General features: G+C 34.1%; 1 pseudogene; it reads right to left on the bottom strand.

Moving 5' to 3' along the window:
- Positions 1 to 672: 672 nt before the first annotated feature.
- The window catches only part of LOC149806146 (acidic mammalian chitinase-like), a 28,925-nt pseudogene continuing 20,311 nt past the window's right edge, over positions 673 to 9,286 (bottom strand).

Raw genomic sequence — 9,286 nt, 5'->3', positions numbered from 1 at the left:
CTTTACGAGTCACCATGCTAACGATGCTAAGAAAAGTCAAACATTTACGAGGTTAATATATTCTTATAATTAAATATAATCATGTGATGTGTGAAGGCAGACTATTGATGATTGGTATCAATTTATTGAAAACCGTGTTGGTTTTGGGAGTTATTAGAGAGTTTTTCTTCAGAAATGGGAAAAATGGACAACATGTTCTCTAAATGAATAGCGTATATATGCAGTCTATCAAGACGGACAATTTGAGAAATTTGCATTAGTCGTCCTGAACAAATTTGCTCTCTTGGAGGTTTGTATCAGATTAAATATGAAAAGATGACGGCGAAAAAGTTTTGGAAAACATATTGGGACAAAGTTTAACTGACTGATTTAAAAATGGACCGAGTGAAGGGCTGGCTAAAACAAGTACGGAATTTACAAAAATGAAACAACCGTATAGAACAATATAATCAATTATTGAATTGATGGAACAAAAAGACATATGTATACAGTGTTTGTATCAAAATAGTTCCAATTCTAAAATTTGTAGGAACTTTTGAACTACTTACTACCTGGTGCTTGCGTTGATTTAACATCTTGTACAATGGGTCTTTCCGTAGATTGGTCCTGAGTTTGATTTGGTCGAGTCCAAGTTCTGAGAACACAATGAACAATAAGAAGGTATTATTACTTTTATGTCAAGTTCACATAAGTCTCAACTATTTCCAACACAGTTGTCCCGATTGTAACCCAAACATCTTTGGGAGATCCATGCAAAGTCCAGGTCATGTTTCCGGTGTATTTCTCGCTGGGATATGTAAAGAATCTTGACACATAGTTTACAGGAAAGTGAATCTATATATAGACTCAATATACAAGTTATACCAAGAGTTTAGGGGTATTCAAAATGCTATCTGAAAACTGGCTTATACATTTTCCATTTATACATGATCTTGACATTTGCCTTGATTGGACAAGATGTTGCAGGAAAAACCAGCAAATACCACCGATTCGTGAGAGGTGTAGATACCATACTCAAGAAAATACAATTTTATAAAATGACATCTTTGATGAGATCTTCAGTACCATTTCATAATTTTAATATTTCACATGTGCGTAACCATGTTATGGCTTCACGCTTGACATACAAATAACGTTCGCTGCTTGTGGATGTAATTCTCGCCTCATCATACAACAGTTTTGTTCATTTTGTATTTTGTAATACTATAGGAATACCAAAACATTTGAACTTCTTTATTTGTTTGCTTCGGTTTCTACGTATGCATTGAAGCGTGCCACCCCCACCTCCGTGGCCTGGATTCGTTACACACATTTCATAAAATATTCTTTAATTTCTGTAAAGTCTGCATGATTTTGGCATATTCAATAATACGAAGCATTATGGATGGCAAGATCAGGACGAGCAATACCATGATTATGTCATATTCCATTATACAAAGCATTATGGGTGGCAAGATCAGGACATACTATATCATGATTATGTAATATTCCATTATACTAAGCATTATGGGTGGCAAGATCAGGACGTACTATATCATGATTATGTCATATTCGATTATACTAAGCATTATGGATGACAAGATCAGGACGTGCAATATCATGATTATGTCGTATACGATTATACTAACCATTATGGATGGCAAGATCAGGACATACTATATCATGATTATGTCATATTCGATTATGCTAAGCATTATGGATGGCAAGTTCAGGACATACTATATCATGATTATGTCATATTCGATTATGCTAAGCATTATGGATGGCAAGATCAGGACGTGCAATATCATGATTATGTCATATTCCATTATACTAAGCATTATGGGTGGCTAGATCAGAATGTGCAATATCATGATTATGTCATATTCCATTATACTAAGCATTATGGGTGGCTAGATCACGACGTGCAATATCATGATTGTGTCATATTCGATTATACTAAGCATTATGTGTGGCAAGATCAGAACGTGCAATATCATGCACGGAGATTTATTCATGGTTGTAATTTACTATTCTTTAAAATTTCAAAACACGACACAATGTTATAGCTATACTTGGAAATAACACAGAAATATATTTTAAAAAATTATTTATAATAAGTAACTATTTATCCACATTCTTTTTATTAAAATGTATGTATGTATGTATGTATGTATGTATGTATGCATGTATGTATGTGGAGGAATTCATAATTCTAAGATAGGAAATTTAAAAATATATTCTTAATGTGAGAAAAGTTAGTGAATAATAATTTAATTAATTACAGACATTGCTAATTTACAACTCACAAATGATATCCACAAATATGTACCAATACCAATTACCAAAGGGTTTTGTGACAATATAATGTTATTTAAGATTCGTATCGATGGATAATAGATAATGCTATTGGTTAATCATTCTGGTGGAAACAATTCCATAATGAGACGATGTTCCACGAGATTAATTTACAAATGCGTGGAATAATAGTTGGTGCTGTACCAGAAAAAGACCAATAATAGGAAAGCCAAATTTAGATACAGCAAATAGTTTTAGTATTGCACTATATAAAGTAGAAGGAAAAGACGTTCAGCTAAGATATAATAACAAAAGACTATCCACAAGTAATCAATGCATGCGTAAGAAAAATACTAATACACAGACTTTGATATAAAACAAGATTTTGCTTGAACATGATATGAAAGAAATTTAAAGTTATTTAGCTAATACTTAGCAGATGTTAGTTTGTCATGGTCAAGTTTTCTGCGTTTTTCTTTTTATGAAAAAAGACGAGAGATAACACTGACAGCAACTCTAAACGACACTGGTCCTGCTTCTAGCAACCTTTGCAACTATTGAAAATCTCCATCTAGAGCTAAATTTGGACAATTAAAAAAAACAACAACATAAAAACCCAAATACAACAAACACTTACGGTGGCGGTGTAACTATGTGTATAGTCGACTGGCCAAGAGCGTTGTTAATGGCAGTCAATAGAGGGTACTTGCCCTGACCGCATACGTTGGTGAAATCATCCAAATCAAGTGCCCAAACCATAATTCCGCCAAAACCATTTTGCTTGATCCAATCAACCTAAAAATGTATATGTATATGGAATCAAACATCTGCTACAATCAACCATAATGTTTGAAACATATTCTTGTATAAAATCCTTTAATTATTGCTGTATTTATCCTGCTTACAAAAATACATTAATGTTTCTTATGTGGTGAAAATTGCATAAAATGCAAGTGTCATAATTCCTTTTTGTTGTTTTCAGTCCTTAGCAGCGTTTGATTGACAAATATTTGAAGGCTACAATATAAAAACAAATCGAGAAACATCTAACCTTGATTTTTAGACTAGCAGGGTTGTCATACCCGATCCACTGATCGCCTTTTACCATATATGGCACTTGCTGATCATTTATGTAGCGTGTTTGGCCCCCAGATGCTATCATCTGGCAAATCTGAAACGGAGAGAAACACGTGCAGCTGGAGAGAGAGAGAGAGAGAGAGAGAGAGAGAAAGTATGTCACAATGATTTGAATGCAAAAAATGTATAACCCTTTAATCCAAAATTTAAACTTAGCACAATTGTTTTTGTTTTAAGTCATGAAGTGTTTGGACTCTCTCTCTCTCTCTCTCTCTCTCTCTCTCTCTTTAAAACTAATAAATTATATTTGTATCTCAAACGTGGATACGATTAAAGCAAAGAAGAGATTTAGACAGGAACTAGCATGACGACGTGAAAAGAAGTCTGGCTATGAAGGACTGTAATGGATAGCTGGGAGTGAATGAATATAAAGAGAGAGTCTAGAACAATATATTAAAAGGAAGAGAGATGCAATGAAAATTATAATGAGAAAGACACTGGATGCGAAGGAAGAAATTTCAAATTAGGAGATGCGAAAATGTGAACGAAAAAATTGAAGAGGAAGAAAAAGGAGGAATGTGGAGCTTGTAAAGAAGATAATGAATGATGGTGAAGGAGCAAACGAGGAGAAGAAAGAAAAGAAAATGATAGAAAATGAAAAATGATTAACAAAAATAGGAAGTAAAAGGATGACTGAAGCAGAAACAGAAGACCAGAAGAAGAAATCAAAGCATCATATAAGCAAAGCAAGCATTATGAAGCAATTTCACTATGCATCAAATGGTGATATAAGTGTTAATGGCGATAATGAAAGTGAACAATATTAAGCATATTGCTGAAGTAGAGTTGAATATCTACTTTGCTTTAGTAGTAAAACTTTCAATATAAACGTATATTGTCTAGTAATATAGTTTTGTATTGAACTAAATACAGAAAGGATTCCATGGCCAGGAAATGATTGAAAACAAAATTTTGATTTCAGTTTTTTGTTTTAAATAATTTGATCAGCATTAAAATCAACAATAATTAGAAGAATCATGAACAAATTAATCTTCAAACGGACAGACAGACATTTCAAGTTTTCGTTAAGGATAGTCAACATTTTTCAAAATGTATGAGACAAAAAGATATTTTCCAGATGACGCTTAATTCTGATATATTTATCTTACTTGACATGTGTCACCCTTCCTTGGATTATCCTTTTACATGATTGTTTAAACAATAAAAACTGATTTCATTCAATTTTGACCAATTTACAAAAGACATGATGCATTTTATACATACATGTCTCAAAGTGTATACCAGGAATACAATTTTTATATGCAACAGACTAATAACGTGTTTCAACATATCTATCGAAATGACTGACATGTTAAAACATATCTATTAGAAAGACTGACAATATAGTCATCTGACCGAAAAGATGATTGACACATTTTTGAAGGAATATGTCTGAAGAATAGTGACACAAATTTATGGGAAAGCTATACCAAATCCAACCTCATAGTATGACAGGAATCCAACTTCCCTGGTGAACTCTCCCGCTACTCCCGCCCCTCTAGCAGAGGCCATTACGTCACTCTCAGAAGGGATCGATAGTGTAAAAGATCGGCCATACAGGCCCAGTCCGATATTCAACTTGTGCTTTGGGCAACCGGTCTGGTGCCAATAATTTGATGCCCAAGCCTGAAACGCAAACAAAGCAATTATATATCGTGTTGAATGTAAGAGGAGGGGCTTGGGGTTAAATTATTCAGTCTTTTGAAAGAGAAGATTATAGTCAGAAAAGTATGTTTCCCGTATTGAGCAAATTTGACTATAAAATGACTAGCTTTTCTTGATTGAGAATTCGACAAAGTTAAAATTTACCACAAAGCAAATTTATTTTAAAAAAAAGATTTCTTTTTAACTAAGGTCATTTTCATTTTCTTATACTCCAAATGGTTGCATACCGTCTAAAAGTAATTATAGTGGAAAAGTTAATAATAAATTTGTTGTTCGAAACAGTCCAAAACAGTTGATAAATTTGATACTATCGTTTTCGCAGAAATCAACAGCAAATCAGATAAGAAGCAATATGGTGTGCATCAAAGTGCAGATTATACTAATTTCAGAAGGCATGTCGGTCATTTCGGCGAAATTGTTTCTAAAATCAATATTAAAAAATTACACATTAGCCTAAGAAGGCGGTAATCGCAGACTGGTACATAATACAAGTGTTTCATGATTATTTATACCAAGGATTATGTACTGACACGCTGGCATTATTACGAGGTCATGTGATTTCAGTCTACATTGCATTCGGAATTTTTTATGAGGTTCCATGTGCATTGATTCATTATTATGGCAATTGAATGTATAGGATTTGCACTGGGGAACTGCGCACTGCTATCACGAGTCACTAGGAATGTAATGTTTAATACACTTATAAAGGATACAGCACTAACCCGTTCAATTACAGGTATCATGCAGCTATTTTAATTGAATCTATGCTATCATACAAGTTAATTTCAAAAGTAAAAAATTCTTGACTAATCCGTTCTGTCCCTTAATATGCAAAACATTTCCCGACACTTACAATTGTAAAGAAAACATATTGTTCAGCAGAACATTAATTAATAAGCTTTTGGCCTCTTCAAAATATTCGGTCAAAATTTATACAAGCATTGTACTAAGGTATTATAATAGAGATATAAACATCTGCCAATGTTTGACCCAGTACGAAAGTATTTAGCATCAATCCGAGCTTGTAGCACGCTAAAAAATTAAGGACAAATATACATCATTTATTTTTACTCGCGATGTGGGAGCGACGGCAAAACCACGTTGCGTTATTTATCATATTTACCAAGGACGCATGCATGTGACTAAAGTTAGGCTTCATTTACAATTTCTCTTTGAAAGGTAGTCTGATCTGTACACTGGTGTTTATCGATATACGAATTTTCTTATACATTTGAAATCCGTTCGGCACAAATCTGACAACAAAACAAATATCCCAACTTAGTGTTATCCCACATTTGTTGAACATAAAATCAATATTCCTGCTTTAAAAAGATTAACAAATAACTTCTTCTTTGCCTCGGTCTCCTGAGCTGTTTGTTTAAAATTTCTTTCTTTATAAACCCAACAGACAATTGAATATACGGGAGCCTTTAAACTGTTTATAAAGCTATTACTGTTAAACGACTGTCTGCCTTAAAACTTTTCATGCTTGATAGATAGAATCCTGACTCACAAGGTTAAGGTAGAGCCTATCCCCGGTTTCCCCGGCATGAGCAAACAGCGGGCTATTATGTCCTGTACGATCCTCCCAGCTTCCGTGTAGGTCATAGGTCATGACACTTATAAAGTCTAAATATCTGAAACGAAAAGACTACAATACACATTTTGTTTGTGTCTGTGTGCTAGAGAGAGAGAGAGAGAGAGAGAGAGAGAGAGAGAGAGAGAGAGAGAGAGAATTAATGCCTTGAAGTGGTGAAATTTTAATCATGTCTTGTTATTTCAAAAAGTGTGACGTCTAGTACTTGTCGAGTCAAATATATTATATACGTCTTATAACAGACCATACAATAACGTTTCTTATCTATAATCCATACAAAATGTCTGTTAATATTATCAATTTCTATTCACCGATATTATATATAATGACACTTTCGTTCTACATCCTCTGCGTATGTATACATAATTAGTACCAAGTCTGAATAAAAACCTCTTCCTAACAGAAACCATCTTTGTTAAACTCAGTCTTCTATGTACTAAATCAAACGTGAAATTAGTCCATCCCTGAATTATATGTATGTATGTATGTACGTATGTATGTATGTATGTATGTATGTATGTATGTATGTATGTATGTATGTATTTATGTATGCATGTATGTAAGTTGATTGTATTTGTATGTCTACACTATATGCCTAGTACAGGTGTTACACCAAGGCGGAGCCGTAGGTCTGTCATTACTCACCCACATATAGTAGGCACGTCGTATGCTGTATCTATTACAGCTTTCCCTGCAGCAACAGCTGCTGTCAGAAGAAGAGGCTGTTTTCCAGTCTGACGGGCATCTTCATCAAATACTCTTTTCAATTCCTATAAAAAAAATATTACATTATTAGGAAACGGAAACGGAAACTGTCGTTACAGAATTGTTTATATTGCCAAAGTTTTGGCAGATAGAAGAATTGTTACACACACAGAATCAGAAAAAACGCTTACCCATAGAGAATCAGAAATATTCCTCAGCCCCGAACCGAAGCCGTTCAAGACCTGAACATATCCAAATTCCCAACACATAGTGTCCTATTCTTCTCTAGACATGACGGAAGTCTACTGAACGTGGCAATATATATGTATAGCTTGAGTTTCTTGACAATATTGACCACAAAACGCTAATGACAATAATTCCATATGGTAATGTTTTACATTTTTGTATCTAAACCAATCATTGTATATCCCATATCGATCTGTACCATACTTATGTCACGTAATTACTTGATCACCCAAAAAATTATGTTACCTTTTCAGAGATGGGGCAAATGATTCAATCAAGGTTAAGTACCTTATCAAAGATTCATTCCAGAATTGTTCCCGTTTGCGCAAGGCATGCAAATTAAAGAAAACATATTATCTGGTACTTCATTGCATGAACAAAATAAACGTGAATATATTAAGGTAAAATAAAAGAAAACAGAACTAACATCCCTTGTCCTTATTTTGGTACCTTAATGATAGGGGGTGATTTTGGTTGAAGGGTATTTCACATTACCTTGTAATGAGCAACTTTCAGAAGATTGTTTGCTCTGCATGACTCTTTTCACGCAATGAACTTAAGAGGTAAATTATGAAATCAGCAAACCGATTTTTCTTAAAATAGATTTTTTTTAGGGAGGGATACTTCTACTTTTCAGAAAATAGCAACGTCTACACTGTGAACACCGGGTGGTTCATTATATAAACCGGTACAATAGGTGTACTATGTACTATTTCAAGTTCATTTGCGGAGCTCATCTGCATTAGACATTGCAGATGATGCAAAATAAATGTCAGTCCAGGTAGATGGAAATCATATATGTGTATGTAAACTTTATTTACATTCATATAGCTGTAAAGCAGATAACTGAGATATCTACATTCACTTCTTTCATCGGTACCAGTAAACCTCAGAACCGATTCAAAGGCAATGCATACTGTTCGAGACGGGATTCCAAGTCAGACTCGTACAATATTTAGTCTAGCACCTATCATTAGATCAAGAAATGCAACAACATGTTTTATGCATCTTACTGTATTTTTAAAGATCAATCAGTCTGAAAATAACCTCATTTTTTCCGATTATATATATATATATATGTGTGTGTGTGTGTGTGTGTGTGTGTGTGTGTGGTTGCTTATTTACAGTAAACTGAGCCATTATAAGTCGTTGTGTACTCAGTGACTAGTTTGCATGTTTGGACAACATGATATTATAATTTATGATAATACTAAAGTTATAATAACTGGACCAGCAGGATGACAATCAATTGTAATTTTACTTTTGGGACTACATCTGGAAAGTATTAGCCTAAAAATAATATTATTACAAATTTAGCTTGAGAGAACTGCGGCTACTACAGACATTCCCAACTCTAGGCGATCCTGGCCGAGTACCTGTTCAGAATATAGCTTTCTAGAGAAACAAATGGCTCAGAGACCTCGACTAATTACATTAATTTTCAAGTGCCTAAGCTGAATAAAAATAACTGATGAATACGTGATCTATTGTGTGCTTTATCGTGTAAGTTGACGGCAATGAGCAGAAATAGTACACAGGGAGTCCCTGCAATAGAAACTGTACACAGGGAGTCCCTGCAATAGAAATTGTACACAGGCAGTCCCTGCAATATGCTTTTTTGGGCACAGACCTTTGAGTCTGAGAGCAATGTTGCTGTTT

Source organism: Sinohyriopsis cumingii, chromosome 2 (assembly GCF_028554795.1).
Source record: "Sinohyriopsis cumingii isolate HCF-2022 chromosome 2, ASM2855479v2, whole genome shotgun sequence".
Lineage (NCBI taxonomy): Eukaryota > Metazoa > Mollusca > Bivalvia > Unionida > Unionidae > Sinohyriopsis > Sinohyriopsis cumingii.
Note: the sequence above shows the minus strand (reverse complement) of the source record. Positions and strands in the feature narration are given on the sequence as shown.